We start from the raw sequence: 16770 nt of genomic DNA, 5'->3' as shown, positions 1-16770 counted from the left end.
TATCTCAATTCGTTCTTGAGATACAACATTTTAAATCGCAATTTTATCAAATTAACCCCAATAATTACAGGGTTGAATTAAAAAAATCGTATCGGCGAGATTTATAGGAACAAAGAAAATATTTTTGGTGAGTTTAAACTAGATTAAATTTGCTTTAAAATGGTTGTTAAATCATCGTGATATCTCAATTATTTTTTGAAATATGATTTTTTTATTTAATATTTATTAATTTGTCATAGGTGGATGAATTAAAAAAATCATTAAGTGGAAAAGTGTAGAAATAAAGAAATTATTTTTAACTCATTAAATATGAATTAAATTTGCTTTAAAATGGATTTTATTTCATGGCGATATCTCAATTCGTTCTTGAGATATAATATTTTAAATCGCAATTTTATTAAATTAACCTCAATAATTAGAGGGTTGAATTAAAAAAATCGTATCGGCGGGATTTATAGTAACAAAGAAAATATTTTTGATAAGTTTAAACTGGATTAAATTTGCTATAAAATGGTTGTTAAATCATCGTGATATCTCAATTATTTTTTGAAATATGATTTTTTTTATTTAATATTTATTAATTTGTCATAGGTGGATGAATTAAAAAAATGATTAAGTGGATATTTGTAGATATAAAGAAATATTTTTAATTAATTAAATTTGCTTTAAAATGGATTTTATTTCATGGCGATATCTCAATTCGTTCTTGAGATACAACATTTTAAATCGCAATTTTATCAAATTAACCTCAATAATTACAGGGTTGAATTAAAAAGATCGTATCGGCGAGATTTATAGGAACAAAGAAAATATTTTTGGTGAGTTTAAACTAGATTAAATTTGCTTTAAAATGGTTGTTAAATCATCGTGATATCTCAATTATTTTTTTTATTTAATATTTATTAATTTGTCATAGGTGGATGAATTAAAAAAATCATTAAGTGGAAAATTGTAGAAATAAAGAAATTATTTTTAACTCGTTAAATATGAATTAAATTTGCTTTAAAATGGATTTTATTTCATATCGATATCTCAATTCGTTCTTGAGATACAACATTTTAAATCGCAATTTTATTAAAATAACCTCAATAATTAAAGGGGTGAATTAAAAAAATCGTATCGGCGAGATTTATAGTAACAAATAAAATATTTTTGGTGAGTTTAAACTAGATTAAATTTGCTATAAAATGGTTGTTAAATCATCGTGATATCTCAATTATTTTTTGAAATATGATTTTTTTTATTTAATATTTATGAATTTGTCATAGATGGATGAATTAAAAAAATCATTAAGTGGAAAATTGTAGAAATAAAGAAATTATTTTTAACTCATTAAATATGAATTAAATTTGCTTTAAAATGGATTTTATTTCATGGCGATATCTCAATTCGTTCTTGAGATATAGTATTTTAAATCGCAATTTTATCAAATTAACCTCAATAATTGCAGGGTTGAATTAAAAAAATCGTATCGGCGGGATTTATAGTAACAAAGAAAATATTTTTGGCGAGTTTAAACTAGATTAAATTTGCTATAAAATGGTTGCTAAATCATCGTGATATCTCAATTATTTTTTGAAATATGATTTCTTTTATTTAATATTTATTAATTTGTCATAGGTGGATGAATTAAAAAAATGATTAAATGGAAAATTGTAGAAATAAAGAAATTATTTTTAACTCATTAAATATGAATTAAATTTGCTTTAAAATGGATTTTATTTCATGGCGATATCTCAATTCGTTCTTGAGTTACAACATTTTAAATCGCAATTTTATTAAATTAACCTCAATAATTGCAAGGTTGAATTAAAAAAATCGTATCGGCGGGATTTATAGGAACACAGAAAATATTTTTGGTGAGTTTAAACTAGATTAAATTTGCTTTAAAATGGTTGTTAAATCATCGTGATATCTCAATTATTTTTTTTATTTAATATTTATTAATTTGTCATAGGTGGATAAATTAAAAAAATCAGTAAGTGGAAAATTGTAGAAATAAAGAAATTATTTTTAACTCATTAAATATGAATTAAATTTGCTTTAAAATGGATTTTATTTCATGGCGATATCTCAATTCGTTCTTGAGATACAACATTTTAAATCGCAATTTTATCAAATTAACCCCAATAATTACAGGGTTGAATTAAAAAAATCGTATCGGCGAGATTTATAGGAACAAAGAAAATATTTTTGGTAAGTTTAAACTAGATTAAATTTGCTATGAAATGGTTGTTAAATCATCATGATATCTCAATTATTTTTTGAAATATGATTTTTTTTATTTAATATTTATTAATTTGTCATAGGTGGATGAATTAAAAAAATCATTAAGTGGAAAATTGTAGAAATAAAGAAATTATTTTTAACTCATTAAATATGTATTAAATTTGCTTTAAAATGGATTTTATTTCATGGCGATATCTCAATTCGTTCTTGAGATACAATGTTTTAAATCGCAATTTTATCAAATTAACCTCAATAATTACAGGGTTGAATTAAAAAAATCGTATCGGCGAGATTTATAAGAACAAAGAAAATATTTTTGGTGAGTCTAAACTAGGTTTAATTTGCTATAAAATGGTTGTTAAATCATCGTGATATCTCAATTATTTTTTGAAATATGATTTTTTTTATTTAATATTTATTAATTTGTCATAGGTGGATGAATTAAAAAATCATTAAATGGATATTTGTAGATATAAAGAAATATTTTTAATTAATTAAATTTGCTTTAAAATGGATTTTATTTCATGGTGATATCTCAATTCGTTCTTGAGATACAACATTTTAAATCGCAATTTTATTAAATTAACCTCAATAATTACAGGGTTGAATTAAAAAAAATCGTATCGGCGGGATTTATAGGAACAAAGAAAATATTTTTGGTGAGTTTAAACTAGATTAAATTTGCTATAAAATGGTTATTAAATCATCGTGATATCTCAATTATTTTTTGAAATATGATTTTTTTTATTTAATATTTATTAATTTGTCATAGGTGGATGAATTAAAAAAATCATTAAGTGGAAAATTGTAGAAATAAAGAAATTATTTTTAACTCATTAAATATGAATTAAATTTGCTTTAAAATGGATTTTATTTCATGGCGATATCTCAATTCGTTCTTGAGATACAACATTTTAAATCGCAATTTTATCAAATTAACCTCAATAATTACAGGGTTGAATTAAAAAAATCGTATCGGCGGGATTTATAGGAACACAGAAAATATTTTTGGTGAGTTTAAACTAGATTAAATTTGCTATAAAATGGTTGTTAAATCATCGTGATATCTCAGTTATTTTTTTTATTTAATATTTATTAATTTGTCATAGGTGGATGAATTAAAAAAATCATTAAGTGGAAAATTGTAGAAATAAAGAAATTATTTTTAACTCATTAAATATGTATTAAATTTGCTTTAAAATGGATTTTATTTCATGGCGATATCTCAATTCGTTCTTGAGATACAATGTTTTAAATCGCAATTTTATCAAATTAACCTCAATAATTACAGGGTTGAATTAAAAAAATCGTATCGGCGAGATTTATAAGAACAAAGAAAATATTTTTGGTGAGTCTAAACTAGGTTTAATTTGCTATAAAATGGTTGTTAAATCATCGTGATATCTCAATTATTTTTTGAAATATGATTTTTTTATTTAATATTTATTAATTTGTCATAGGTGGATGAATTAAAAAAATGATTAAGTGGAAAATTGTAAAAATAAAGAAATTATTTTTAACTCATTAAATTTGCTTTAAAATGGATTTTATTTCATGGCGATATCTCAATTCGTCCTTGAGATACAACATTTTAAATCGCAATTTTATCAAATTAACCCCAATAATTACAGGGTTGAATTAAAAAAACGTATCGGCGGGATTTATAGGAACAAAGAAAATATTTTTGGTGAGTTTAAACTAGATTAAATTTGCTATAAAATGGTTGTTAAATCATCGTGTTATCTCAATTATTTTTTGAAATATGATTTTTTTTATTTAACATTTATTAATTTGTCATAGGTGGATGAATTAAAAAAATGATTAAGTGGAAATTTGTAGAAATAGAGAAATCATTTTTAACTCGTTAAATATGAATTAAATTTGCTTTAAAACGGACTTTATTTCATGGCGATATCTCAATTCGTTCTTGAGATACAACATTTTAAACCGCAATTTTATCAAATTAACCTCAATAATTACAGGGTTGAATTAAAAAAATCGTATCGGCGAGATTTATAAGAACAAAGAAAATATTTTTGGTGAGTTTAAACTAGATTAAATTTGCTATAAAATGGTTGTCAAATCATCGTGATATCTCAATTATTTTTTGAAATATGATTTTTTTTATTTAATATTTATTAATTTGTCATAGGTGGATGAATTAAAAAAATCATTAATTGGAAAATTGTAGAAATAAAGAAATTATTTTTAACTCGTTAAATATGAATTAAATTTGCTTTAAAATGGATTTTATTTCATAGCGATATCTCAATTGGTTCTTGAGATACAACATTTTAAATCGCAATTTTATTAAATTAACCTCAATAATTACAGGGTTGAATTAAAAAAATGGTATCAGTGGGATTTATAGGAACAAAGAAAATATTTTTGGTGAGTTTAAACTAGATTAAATTTGCTTTAAAATGGTTGTTAAATCATCGTGATTTCTCAATTATTTTTTGAAATATGATTTTTTTTATTTAATATTTATTAATTTGTCATAGGTGGATGAATTAAAAAAATGATTAAGTGGAAATTTGTAGAAATGAAGAAATAATTTTTTACTCCTCAAATATGAATTAAATTTGCTTTAAAATGGATTTTATTTCATGGTGATATCTCAATTCGTTCTTGAGATACAACATTTTAAATCGCAGTTTTATCAAATTAACCTCAATAATTACAGGGTTGAATTAAAAATATCGTATCGGCGTGATTTATAGGAACAAAGAAAATATTTTTGGTGAGTTTAAACTAGATTAAATTTGCTATAAAATGGTTGTTAAATCATCGTGATATCTCAATTATTTTTTGAAATATGATTTCTTTTATTTAATATTTATTAATTTGTCATAGGTGGATGAATTAAAAAAATCATTAAGTGGAAAATTGTAGAAATAAAGAAATTATTTTTAACTCGTTAAATATGAATTAAATTTGGTTTAAAATGGATTTTATTTCATGGCGATATCTCAATTCGTTCTTGAGATACAACATTTTAAATCGCAATTTTATCAAATTAACGAGATTTATAGCGAGATTTATAGGAACAAAGAAAATATTTTTGGTGAGTTTAAACTAGATTAAATTTGCTATAAAATGGTTGTTAAATCATCGTGATATCTCAATTATTTTTTTTATTTAATATTTATTAATTTGTCATAGGTGGATGAATTAAAAAAATGATTAAGTGGATATTTGTAGATATAAAGAAATATTTTTAATTAATTAAATTTGCTTTAAAATGGATTTTATTTCATGACGATATCTCAATTCGTTGTTGAGATAGAACATTTTAAATCGCAATTTTATCAAATTAACCTCAATAATTGCAGGGTTGAATTAAAAAAATCGTATCGGCGGGATTTATAGGAACACAGAAAATATTTTTGGTGAGTTTAAACTAGATTAAATTTGCTATAAAATGGTTGTTAAATTATCGTGATATCTCAATGATTTTTTGAAATATGATTTTTTTATTTAATATTTATTAATTTGTCATAGGTGGATGAATTAAAAAAATCATTAAGTGGAAAATTGTAGAAATAAAGAAATAATTTTTAACTCATTAAATATGAATTAAATTTGCTTTAAAACGGATTTTATTTCATGGCGATATCTCAATTCGTTCTTGAGATACAACATTTTAAATCGCAATTTTATCAAATTAACCTCAATAATTACAGGGTTGAATTAAAAAAACCGTATCGGCGGGATTTATAGGAACACAGAAAATATTTTTGGTGAGTTTAAACTAGATTAAATTTGCTATAAAATGGTTTTTAAATCATCGTGATATCTCAATTATTTGTTTAAATACGATTTTTTTTATTTAATATTTATTAATTTGTCATAGGTGGATGAATTAAAAAAATGATTAAATGGAAAATTGTAGAAATAAAGAAATTATTTTTAACTCATTAAATATGAATTAAATTTGCTTCAAAATGAATTTTATTTCATGGGGATATCTCAATTCGTTCTTGAGATACAACATTTTAAATCGAGATTTTATTAAATTAGCCTCAATAATTGCAGGGTTGAATTAAAAAAATCGTATCGGCGAGATTTATAGTAATAAAGAAAATATTTTTGGTGATATTAAACTAGATTAAATTTGCTTTAAAATGGTTGTTAAATCATCGTGATATCTCAATTATTTTTTTTATTTAATATTTATTAATTTGTCATAGGTGGATGAATTAAAAAAATGATTAAGTGGAAATTTGTAGAAATAAAGAAATTATTTTTAACTCGTTAAATATGAATTAAATTTGCTTTAAAATGGATTTTATTTCATGGCGATATCTCAATTCGTTCTTGAGATACAACATTTTAAATCGCAATTTTATCAAATTAACCTCAATAATTACAGGGTTGAATTAAAAAAATCGTATCGGCGAGATTTATAAGAACAAAGAAAATATTTTTGGTGAGTTTAAACTAGATTAAATTTGCTATAAAATGGTTGTTAAATCATCGTGATATCTTAATTATTTTTTGAAATATGATTTTTTTTATTTAATATTTATTAATTTGTCATAGGTGGATGAATTAAAAAAATTATTAAGTCGAAAATTGTAGAAATAAAGAAATAATTTTTAACTCATTAAATATGAATTAAATTTGCTTTAAAATGGATTTTATTTCATGGCGATATCTCAATTCGTTCTTGAGATACAACATTTTAAATCGCAATTTTATCAAATCAACCTCAATAATTGCAGGGTTGAATTAAAAAAATCGTATCGGCGTGATTTATACGAACAAAGAAAATATTTTTGGTGAGTTTAAACTAGATTAAATTTGCTATAAAATGGTTGTTAAATCATCGTGATATCTCAATTATTTTTTGAAATATGATTTTTTTTATTTAATATTTATTAATTTGTCATAGGTGGATGAATTAAAAAAATCATTAAGTGGAAAATTGTAGAAATAAAGAAATTATTTTTAACTCGTTAAATATGAATTAAATTTGCTTTAAAATGGATTTTATTTCATGGCGATATCTCAATTCGTTCTTGAGATACAACATTTTAAATCGCAATTTTATCAAATTAACCTCAATAATTAGAGGATTGAATTAAAAAAATCGTATCGGCGAGATTTATAGGAACAAAGAAAATATTTTTGATGAGTTTAAACTAGATTAAATTTGCTTTAAAATGGTTGTTAAATCATCGTGATATCTCAATTATTTTTTTTATTTAATATTTATTAATTTGTCACAGTTGGATGAATTAAAAAAATCATTAAGTGGAAAATTGTAGAAATAGAGAAATTATTTTTAACTCGTTAAATATGAATTAAATTTGCTTTAAAATGGATTTTATTTCATGGTGATATCTCAATTCGTTCTTGAGATACAACATTTTAAATCGCAATTTTATCAAATTAACCTCAATAATTGCAGGGTTGAATTAAAAAAATCGTATCGGCGAGATTTATAATAACAAAGAAAATATTTTTGGTGAGTTTAAACTAGATTAAATTTGCTATAAAATGGTTGTTAAATCATCGTGATATCTCAATTATTTTTTGAAATATGATTTTTTTAATTTAATATTTATTAATTTGTCGTAGGTGGATGAATTAAAAAAATCATTAAGTGGAAAATTGTAGAAACAAAGAAATTATTTTTAACTCATTAAATACGAATTAAATTTGCTTTAAAATGGATTTTATTTCATGGCGATATCTCAATTCGTTCTTGAGATACAACATTTTAAATCGCAATTTTATCAAATTAACCTCAATAATTACAGGGTTGAATTAAAAAAATCGTATCGGCGAGATTTATAGGAACAAAGAAAATATTTTTGGTGAGTTTAAACTAGATTAAATTTGCTTTAAAATGGTTGTTAAATCATCGCGATATCTCAATTATTTTTTTAAATTTAATATTTATTAATGAGTAATAATTATAATTTATATTTCATTTTTGAAGTATTTTAGTGTTGAAATTAAGTAATGATGGATTATATTTTTAGAAGAAGAAAAATATAAAAGAATGAAGTAATCAAAACAGGGAAAAACACGAAATGGCAAATATTATCAAATCAATTATTGGATATTTTGAATGGAATTTTTGTGTGTTTTTAAAAACAAATTCTTTTTCAGCAAGCATTTTCATGGATGCCTTCGGAACTGAACGTGTGCGAAATTAAAAATTCTGTCGTGTGTAACGTGTCAAACGGCAGGCCGAAGTCAACAGGTCAAGGAAAACGTTGTATGTAACCTATCTGGAACTTTGGTATCTTTGCTTTTGGCATTTTTTTTGCTTAACAGATAAGGATAAAGTTATTTTAAACATCCGCATTATTCACGTGCCGGAATCAAAGTTTTTTGTGGATCCGACTTCCAGGTGCATCCAACTACACAAATCATTTGAAGCAGCATCGTTTCAAACCTAACCTGTATGAAGATAAAAAAAATTTAGCTTTGATAAAATTTCTAATAATCTTGCATCATTTTATTTACAAACGTTACATAACAATAATAATCTTTGACATTATTAGTTTGAGTTAAGTATGAGAATAACTTTATTTTCCAACATTTCTAATTGATTTCAATTTAAAGCAAGGGGCAAAATACGATGGTTAATGTTATTTGTTTTGTAAATAAGGCCCGCGTGAAAAAAAAATGGAATTCACGATATCTTGTTTACGCAAGAAATAACACTAATTATAGATATGTTATTAATTCGAAAACAGGAAACTTATAAATAAAATCGAATTCCCTTTTCACGGATATAAAACCCTAATTCATTTCTAAGTAGAATTGCCTTTGACATAACTAAGTAGATCCGGTTACGCTTATCTTTTCAACTCCCACACAATTTATCGCAAGAGATCGTTCCTCAAGTCCAAATTTCAAAACGATTACTAATAAACATGACAACTTCTCATCGGTTCGGTTTTGAAACACAACCATGTGATAAAAAAGTGTTAAAGAAATCACTCTTAATCAGAACAATTAAAAAAAAAAAACAACGAATATCACAATTTGCGCGATGTAAACGACCTTTACGGGTTCAAACAATCGCTAGATAACTAGAAAATCGAATTGTTTCCATCTTATATCGTTTAAAAAAAAAATGGCTCGCATCAAAATGACGCAAATTTTTTTGAGATAACGCAACGACATTGGACCCCAGAATCATCTTTCATGCAGGTGTCGAAAACGATGGAATTTTAATTCCGATAAGAATTTTTTGCAAAAAAAACGAGGTTGAGGTTACCACGAGCTTTTTTTATATTTTTTTTAACTTTATCAAAACTAACGAGGCGATTAATATTAAAAAAATAATAATAAATATCCATCCAAAGTTCACAAGAAACTATTTCGATTTTATTGCGGATGCTATCTTTGAATTATGAGTCATTAAATTTAATGGAAAAGATTCGAAATCCTTCCGCCATTTTTTATAAAACAATTCTGCGTATCGTTTTAAATTTGAAACATTTTTTATATTGCAAAACACATTTTATATCCCTATCTAACACGTGCCTAATGCCTGATATTTGATGTTTCTAATATAATATGCGTATAGTAAATAATCGGTTTGAAGAAATGATGCAATAGGGCAAAGAGACGAATAAATAAACGACCAACATTTTTGATCGTGGCAAAAACAGCATATTTTCTTAATTTATGATTGATTTTATACTTTTTCCATGTAAACAAAATTAATAAAAAATAGATAATGATTAAAAATATCATCTTTAGGACGATAAACTCAAAATATATTTATTCCTTCTACATTCTTTATGCATAACTCACATTTATAATTAATATCGGTAAATCAAAAACCCCAACATTTTTTCTTCATAATTTAAGATAGCTGGAATTTGCACCGCGTTATCACTTTTATAGATATTTTGGGTGCTCTTGTTTAGATATGGTGACATCTTGATTGATCATGAGTTTCAGGAAATGAGCAGATAAAATTTATCATAAAACTCTTTTCTTACTCAATCTTTTATAACATTTCCAACAGATTAATTAATGAATTAATTCATTAATTTGGTTATTGAATCTAATTCAATTTGTTATGCTATTTTATACTTAATCTCAAATCATACTTTTCAAGCTAATTCTAATTTCTTAAAATGCATAAATATTGAGAAAAATACGATAACATCAAAATTAGATGAATTCGCAATTTTATATGCTGTTATCAGCATAATAACAGATTCGGAAAACATTACAAAAAACTTTTGGAATAAAACTTGTGGCAAATTTTACTCCTTTCTTTCACATTTGCTGTCAAATGCATGAATATCGAAGCTCGAATATTACCAAAAAACTTTTTACAACGAAACTTGTAGCAAATTTCAATATTGCTTTCTTGTACTTTTGCTCTCAGGTGCGTCAATACCGAAAAAAATACGACTATATAAAAATTTCTCTTATATCATGAACAATACTCAAGAATCGGAGCATGTTATAAAAAAACTTTTGGAACGAAAGTTGTAGCAAATTTTATTCTTAACAATATTGCCCTCTTACATTTTTGCTCTCAGATGCATAGATATCAAGAAACGGCCGACGTCTTCGAAGACGGCCGAGATTATTTCTTATATCATGAACAATACTTTAGAATCGGAGCATGTTATAATAAAACTTTTGGAACGAAAGTTCTAGATAATTTTATTCTTAACAATATTGCTCTCTTGCATTTTTGCTCTCAGATGCATAGATATCAAGAGAACGACCGACGTCTTCGAAGTCGGCCGAGATTATTTCTTATATCATGAACAATACTTTGGAATCGGAGCATGTTATAAAAAAACTTTTGGAACGAAAGTTCTAGATAATTTTATTCTTAACAATATTGCTCTCTTGCATTTTTGCTCTCAGATGCATAGATATCAAGAAAACGGCCGACGTCTTCGAAGTCGGCCGAGATTATTTCTTACATCATGAACAATACTTTGGAATCAGAGCATGTTACAAAAAAACTTTTAGAACAAAAGTTGTAGCAAATTTTATTCTTAACAATATTACTCTCTTGCATTTTTGCTCTCAGATGCATAGATATCAAGAGAACGACCGACATCTTCGAAGTCGGCCGAGATTATTTCTTATATCATGAACAATACTTTGGAATCAGAGCATGTTACAAAAAAACTTTTAGAACAAAAGTTGTAGCAAATTTTATTCTTAACAATATTGCTCTCTTGCATTTTTGCTCTCAAATGCATAGATATGAAAAAAACGGCCGACTTCGAAGACATCGGCCGCCGAAAAGTATTGTTGATGATACTTGGGGATTATCTCTTATATCACGAACAATACTCAAGAATCGGAGAATGTTATAAAAAAACTTTTAGAACAAAAGTTGTAGCAAATTTTATTCTTAACAATATTGCTCTCTTGCATTTTTGCTCTCAGATGCATAGATATCAAGAGAACGACCGACATCTTCGAAGTCGGCCGAGATTATTTCTTATATCATGAACAATACTTTGGAATCAGAGCATGTTACAAAAAAACTTTTAGAACAAAAGTTGTAGCAAATTTTATTCTTAACAATATTGCTCTCTTGCATTTTTGCTCTCAAATGCATAGATATGAAAAAAACGGCCGACTTCGAAGACATCGGCCGCCGAAAAGTATTGTTGATGATACTTGGGGATTATCTCTTATATCACGAACAATACTCAAGAATCGGAGAATGTTATAAAAAAACTTTTAGAACAAAAGTTGTAGCAAATTTTATTCTTAACAATATTGCTCTCTTGCATTTTTGCTCTCAGATGCATAGATATCAAGAAAACGGCCGACGTCTTCGAAGTCGGCCGAGATTATTTCTCACATCATGAACAATACTTTGGAATCAGAGCATGTTACAAAAAAACTTTTAGAACAAAAGTTGTAGCAAATTTTATTCTTAACAATATTGCTCTCTTGCATTTTTGCTCTCAGATGCATAGATATGAAAAAAACGGCCGACTTCGAAGACATCGGCCGCCGAAAAGTATTGTTGATGATACTTGGGGATTATCTCTTATATCACGAACAATACTCAAGAATCGGAGAATGTTATAAAAAAACTTTTAGAACAAAAGTTGTAGCAAATTTTATTCTTAACAATATTGCTCTCTTGCATTTTTGCTCTCAGATGCATAGATATCAAGAAAACGGCCGACGTCTTCGAAGTCGGCCGAGATTATTTCTTATATTATGAACAATACTTTGGAATCGGAGCATGTTATAAAAAAACTTTTGGAACGAAAGTTGTAGATAATTTTATTCTTAACAATATTGCTCTCTTGCATTTTTACTCTCAGATGCATAGATATCAAGAAAACGGCCGACGTCTTCGAAGTCGGCCGAGATTATTTCTTATATCATGAACAATACTTTGGAATCGGAGCATGTTATAAAAAAACTTTTAGAACAAAAGTTGTAGCAAATTTTATTCTTAACAATATTGCTCTCTTGCATTTTTGCTCTCAGATGCATAGATATGAAAAAAACGGCCGACTTCGAAGACATCGGCCGCCGATAAGTATTGTTGATGATACTTGGGGATTATCTCTTATATCACGAACAATACTCAAGAATCGGAGCATGTTAAACTTTTGAAACGAAAGTGTAGCAAATTTTATTCTTAACAATATTGCTCTCTTGCAGTTTTTCTCTCAGATGCATAGATATCAAGAAAACGGCCGATTTCGAAGACATCGGCCACCAAAAAGTATTGTTGATGATACTTGGGGATTATCTCTTATATCACGAACAATACTCAAGAATCGGAGCATGTTATAAAAAAACTTTTAGAACACAAGTTGTAGCAAATTTTATTCTTAACAATATTGCTCTCTTGCATTTTTGCTAGATATCAAGAAAACGGCCGACGTCTTCGAAGTCGGCCGAGATTATTTCTTATATCATGAACAATACTTTGGAATCGGAGCATGTTATAAAAAAACTTTTGGAACGAAAGTTGTAGATAATTTTATTCTTAACAATATTGCTCTCTTGCATTCTTGCTCTCAGATGCATAGATATGAAAAAAACGGCCGACTTCGAAGACGTCGGCCGCCCATAAGTATTGTTCATGATACTTGGGGATTATCTCTTATATCATGAACAATACTCAAGAATCGGAGCATGTTATAAAAAAACTTTTAGAACAAAAGTTGTAGCAAATTTTATTCTTAACAATATTGCTCTCTTGCATTTTTGCTCTCAGATGCATAGATATGAAAAAAACGGCCGACTTCGAAGACATCATAATCCAAGTACAAACAGGACAAACTGTGAAAAGCAACTATAGGTGGATGAGCGGTCAACACTATCCAAAATGACATAGATATTATGTCATTATGCAAGGGCCCGGCCAATTGAACCAAAATCGGCGCAAAAGAAGTCGTCAAAACTATAAAAAGCGTTTGCGATCAGAAACTCTACAACTGTGTTCTTAAAGCGGTTAACTGGTAGTACTGTAACGTCAGAAAGAAGCGCGTTGAAAAATTTGATGCCGTAGTAATTTGATCCATCATGATCAAATCCATGATCCATTGATTATAAGTGTGAAGGTCACTGTATTTTGTGTAGTGAGGCAGATTACTCCTAACATGCATCACACAAGCCAGTATATATAAACAGGGCAATGTCAAAAACTTGTATTCAAAAAACTTCCGTCTACAGCACTCCATAAAACCAATACCAGCCATTACCCTGATGCATTGCCGTTGGATACCAAATACTTGTGCAGCATGCGCAGAGTGACCGCAACATAGGATGGCGTAAGATAAATGGGGATAGATGCAGCCATAATAAGCTTTTATCAGTATTTCAGGCGGTAGAATCTTGGTTTAGTTTCTAATTACGTATATACCCGTGTTTAGTTTATTTGTTACCTGGATTATGTGTTTTTCCCATGTTAACTTTTAGTCCAAATAAATACCTAGGTATTTGATGGGTTCCAGGTGATCTGTGTCCAGATGACGAAGAGAAAAGTGTAGGATTTGACTTTTGGAATTCACAATACTTTCATGCGATTGGATGGTCTGCTGTAAGTTTTTATTAGTCGGGGTTATAATTAGCAAAGATTGTATCCAAGCACGCACAACCTCGTGTGGCACTACGACTAGTCAGCATCAGACCACAAGACCCACACAATTGGCTCAATTCTTCAGCTTGATTCGTCTGGACATGAAAATGGACGTTGAATTCGCCAGTTATGATGATATTTTTAGTTAAAACTAATCTAGACGCCAAAATATTCAACCTGCTGAGGAACATTTCAGATAAATGGTTATAATTTGAATATTATTATTAAAATTTATCCCTGCAAATTCAAAATTAATCTCATTGTTGATGTTATTGGTAATAAAATCTTGCGACCTGAATACCTTGGAATCGGAGTATATTATAAAAAAACTTTTGGAACGAAAGTTGTAGATAATTTTATTCTTAACAATATTGCTCTCTTGCATTATTGCTGTCAGATGCATAGATATCCAAAAAAATACGAAAATATGAAAATTTGATGAATTGGTAGTTTTACAAGTTGTTAATGATATCACTCGGATTGAAATTTATGCAAGAAAACATCTCGGCCGCTCTCCTAAGTATTGTTCATGATCCTTGAGGCGACCGATAAACAATACTTATGGCCGAGATTATTACTTATATCACGAGATGGATTCAAAAGGATTCGCTGATGATTTTTTGTTTCTGTAAAATTTCTAAAAGTTTATTGCTCCCGGTGAAACATGCAAACGTGTTGTTTGCGATGTTTTAGGAAACAAGTCTCGGAACTACCCAGCGAAAGTTTCAGTGTTTGACCATGAGTTGGAAAACACGATATTAGAGACCTGCCTGGAAATGATCCGGGAATCTAACGCGTCTCTGCTGGGGTTCTGGATCTTTCCGCGTAGCTTCTGGGCGGTGTGGATCCTCCCGGTGTTGTTCCCCTCCGGACAGGATGTAGGCTGGTTTCAAGCGGTAGATTCCAACTTTCCTTTCTTCTCCAAGGCGAACGTCGTCGTTCCGAGTGGTAAATGGATGTAGCCCCTCGTATGGGACTTCCAACGAGGCGTGATATTTCCCACCCAGGCCAATCCAAACATGTGTACAGGTGGTTAGGTCTTTGAAGACGAAGATCTTTTTACGTCCGTGCCTGATTCCGTGGAACGGTTGAAGCTGTTGAAAGTACCTTTTGAACTCTTGGGTGAAGTTCGTCACACTTTCCTCGTTCCTGCACCATTAGGTGCCAAGAATTCGGGCGGGAGTCTAAGAGATTTGCCGTAGATTAATTCCGTTGTCGTTACCGAGAAATCGTCTCGTCAGGCTGCCCTGATGCCCAATAGGACCACGGACAAGATATCGACCCATTTTTCAGTGGCTTGGTATCGGATGGCGCATTTGAGCTGTCGGAATCTTTCCATGAGACCGTTGGCAGCGGAGTGGTAAGTTCTTAGCATCATGAAAAGCTGTGACTGGAGTTGCCTGCCATGATGCGCTGTTATTCGCAACGGCGTTCCAAATCGAGAGACCCATCCGGTCACGAAAGCTTTTGCGATGATAAATGCCTCTATATTTTCGACGGGGATCAGCGTGAAAATGGTCCATATATGTTAAAGCGTGCTTGTATCCTAGATGTCGCAGTACACACTTTCGCTGGTTCCTGGGATTGTTATCTTCTTTAGGTTGAAGACAGAATCTGATTCCAGGAATTGAAACAGCTCGTCGTCATTTGTTTGAGCCCGTGCTAATGCTTCGAAATCCAACGCGGATGACAACTCTTTCACTCGCGATAGTGCATCGGTCAGCACATTGCCTTTTCCCGCCACGTGACGTATATCAGTTGCAAATTGTTCAATAAAGCGGTGCTCAACTTTTTAGAGAAGAAACCCAGTGGTTGCCAAATTCCATCGACTAGTTGCTCCAAGGCTGCACCGACGGCAAAATCAGCAGCGTCGCACGAGATGGCAAGCGGAACGTCCGGTGTTGATTATACTAGCAGGGTGGCTTGTGCCAGCGATTCCAGGGGTTTGGTGCCTTCCTTTTTAGGTTCCCCTTTAACAAGTCGTTCAGGGGCGATTGTAGTTCGGTCACTCTCAGTACGGCCAACCTCATCAAGTTGAATGCTCCGCAGTTCCTTTGCCGTCTTAGGTCTTGGGTAATCCTTGATGGACTGGATCCTTTCAGGTAAAGGTTTTTCCCCTTCGCAGGCGAAGCTGAATCCCAGGAAATTTACTTACGGTTTCATGAAGCAGAACTTCGTCCATTAACCTTTGACAGATTTGTGCCGTGTTACGAAGGCCAAAGGACATGTACCTCCTGGGCGACAGGAATTTGATTGTAGGCTCGCACCAGGTCAATGGTCGAGAAGATTTGGATTGCGAGAAGTCTTGCATCGGATATTTGTGCGGTACAGGACTCGCTACTTTTGGATGGGCGGATTATCTTCATTTGCAACATTATCTCGAACTCCTTGTTTGCAGCCCTTTGGGAGTTTAGACATCGAAATCGGCTCGCGAGCGGTTGTCCAGAAGCAGTGGAGATGGTGTTTCACTC

Source organism: Onthophagus taurus, chromosome 8 (assembly GCF_036711975.1).
Source record: "Onthophagus taurus isolate NC chromosome 8, IU_Otau_3.0, whole genome shotgun sequence".
Taxonomy (NCBI): domain Eukaryota; kingdom Metazoa; phylum Arthropoda; class Insecta; order Coleoptera; family Scarabaeidae; genus Onthophagus; species Onthophagus taurus.
Note: the sequence above shows the minus strand (reverse complement) of the source record.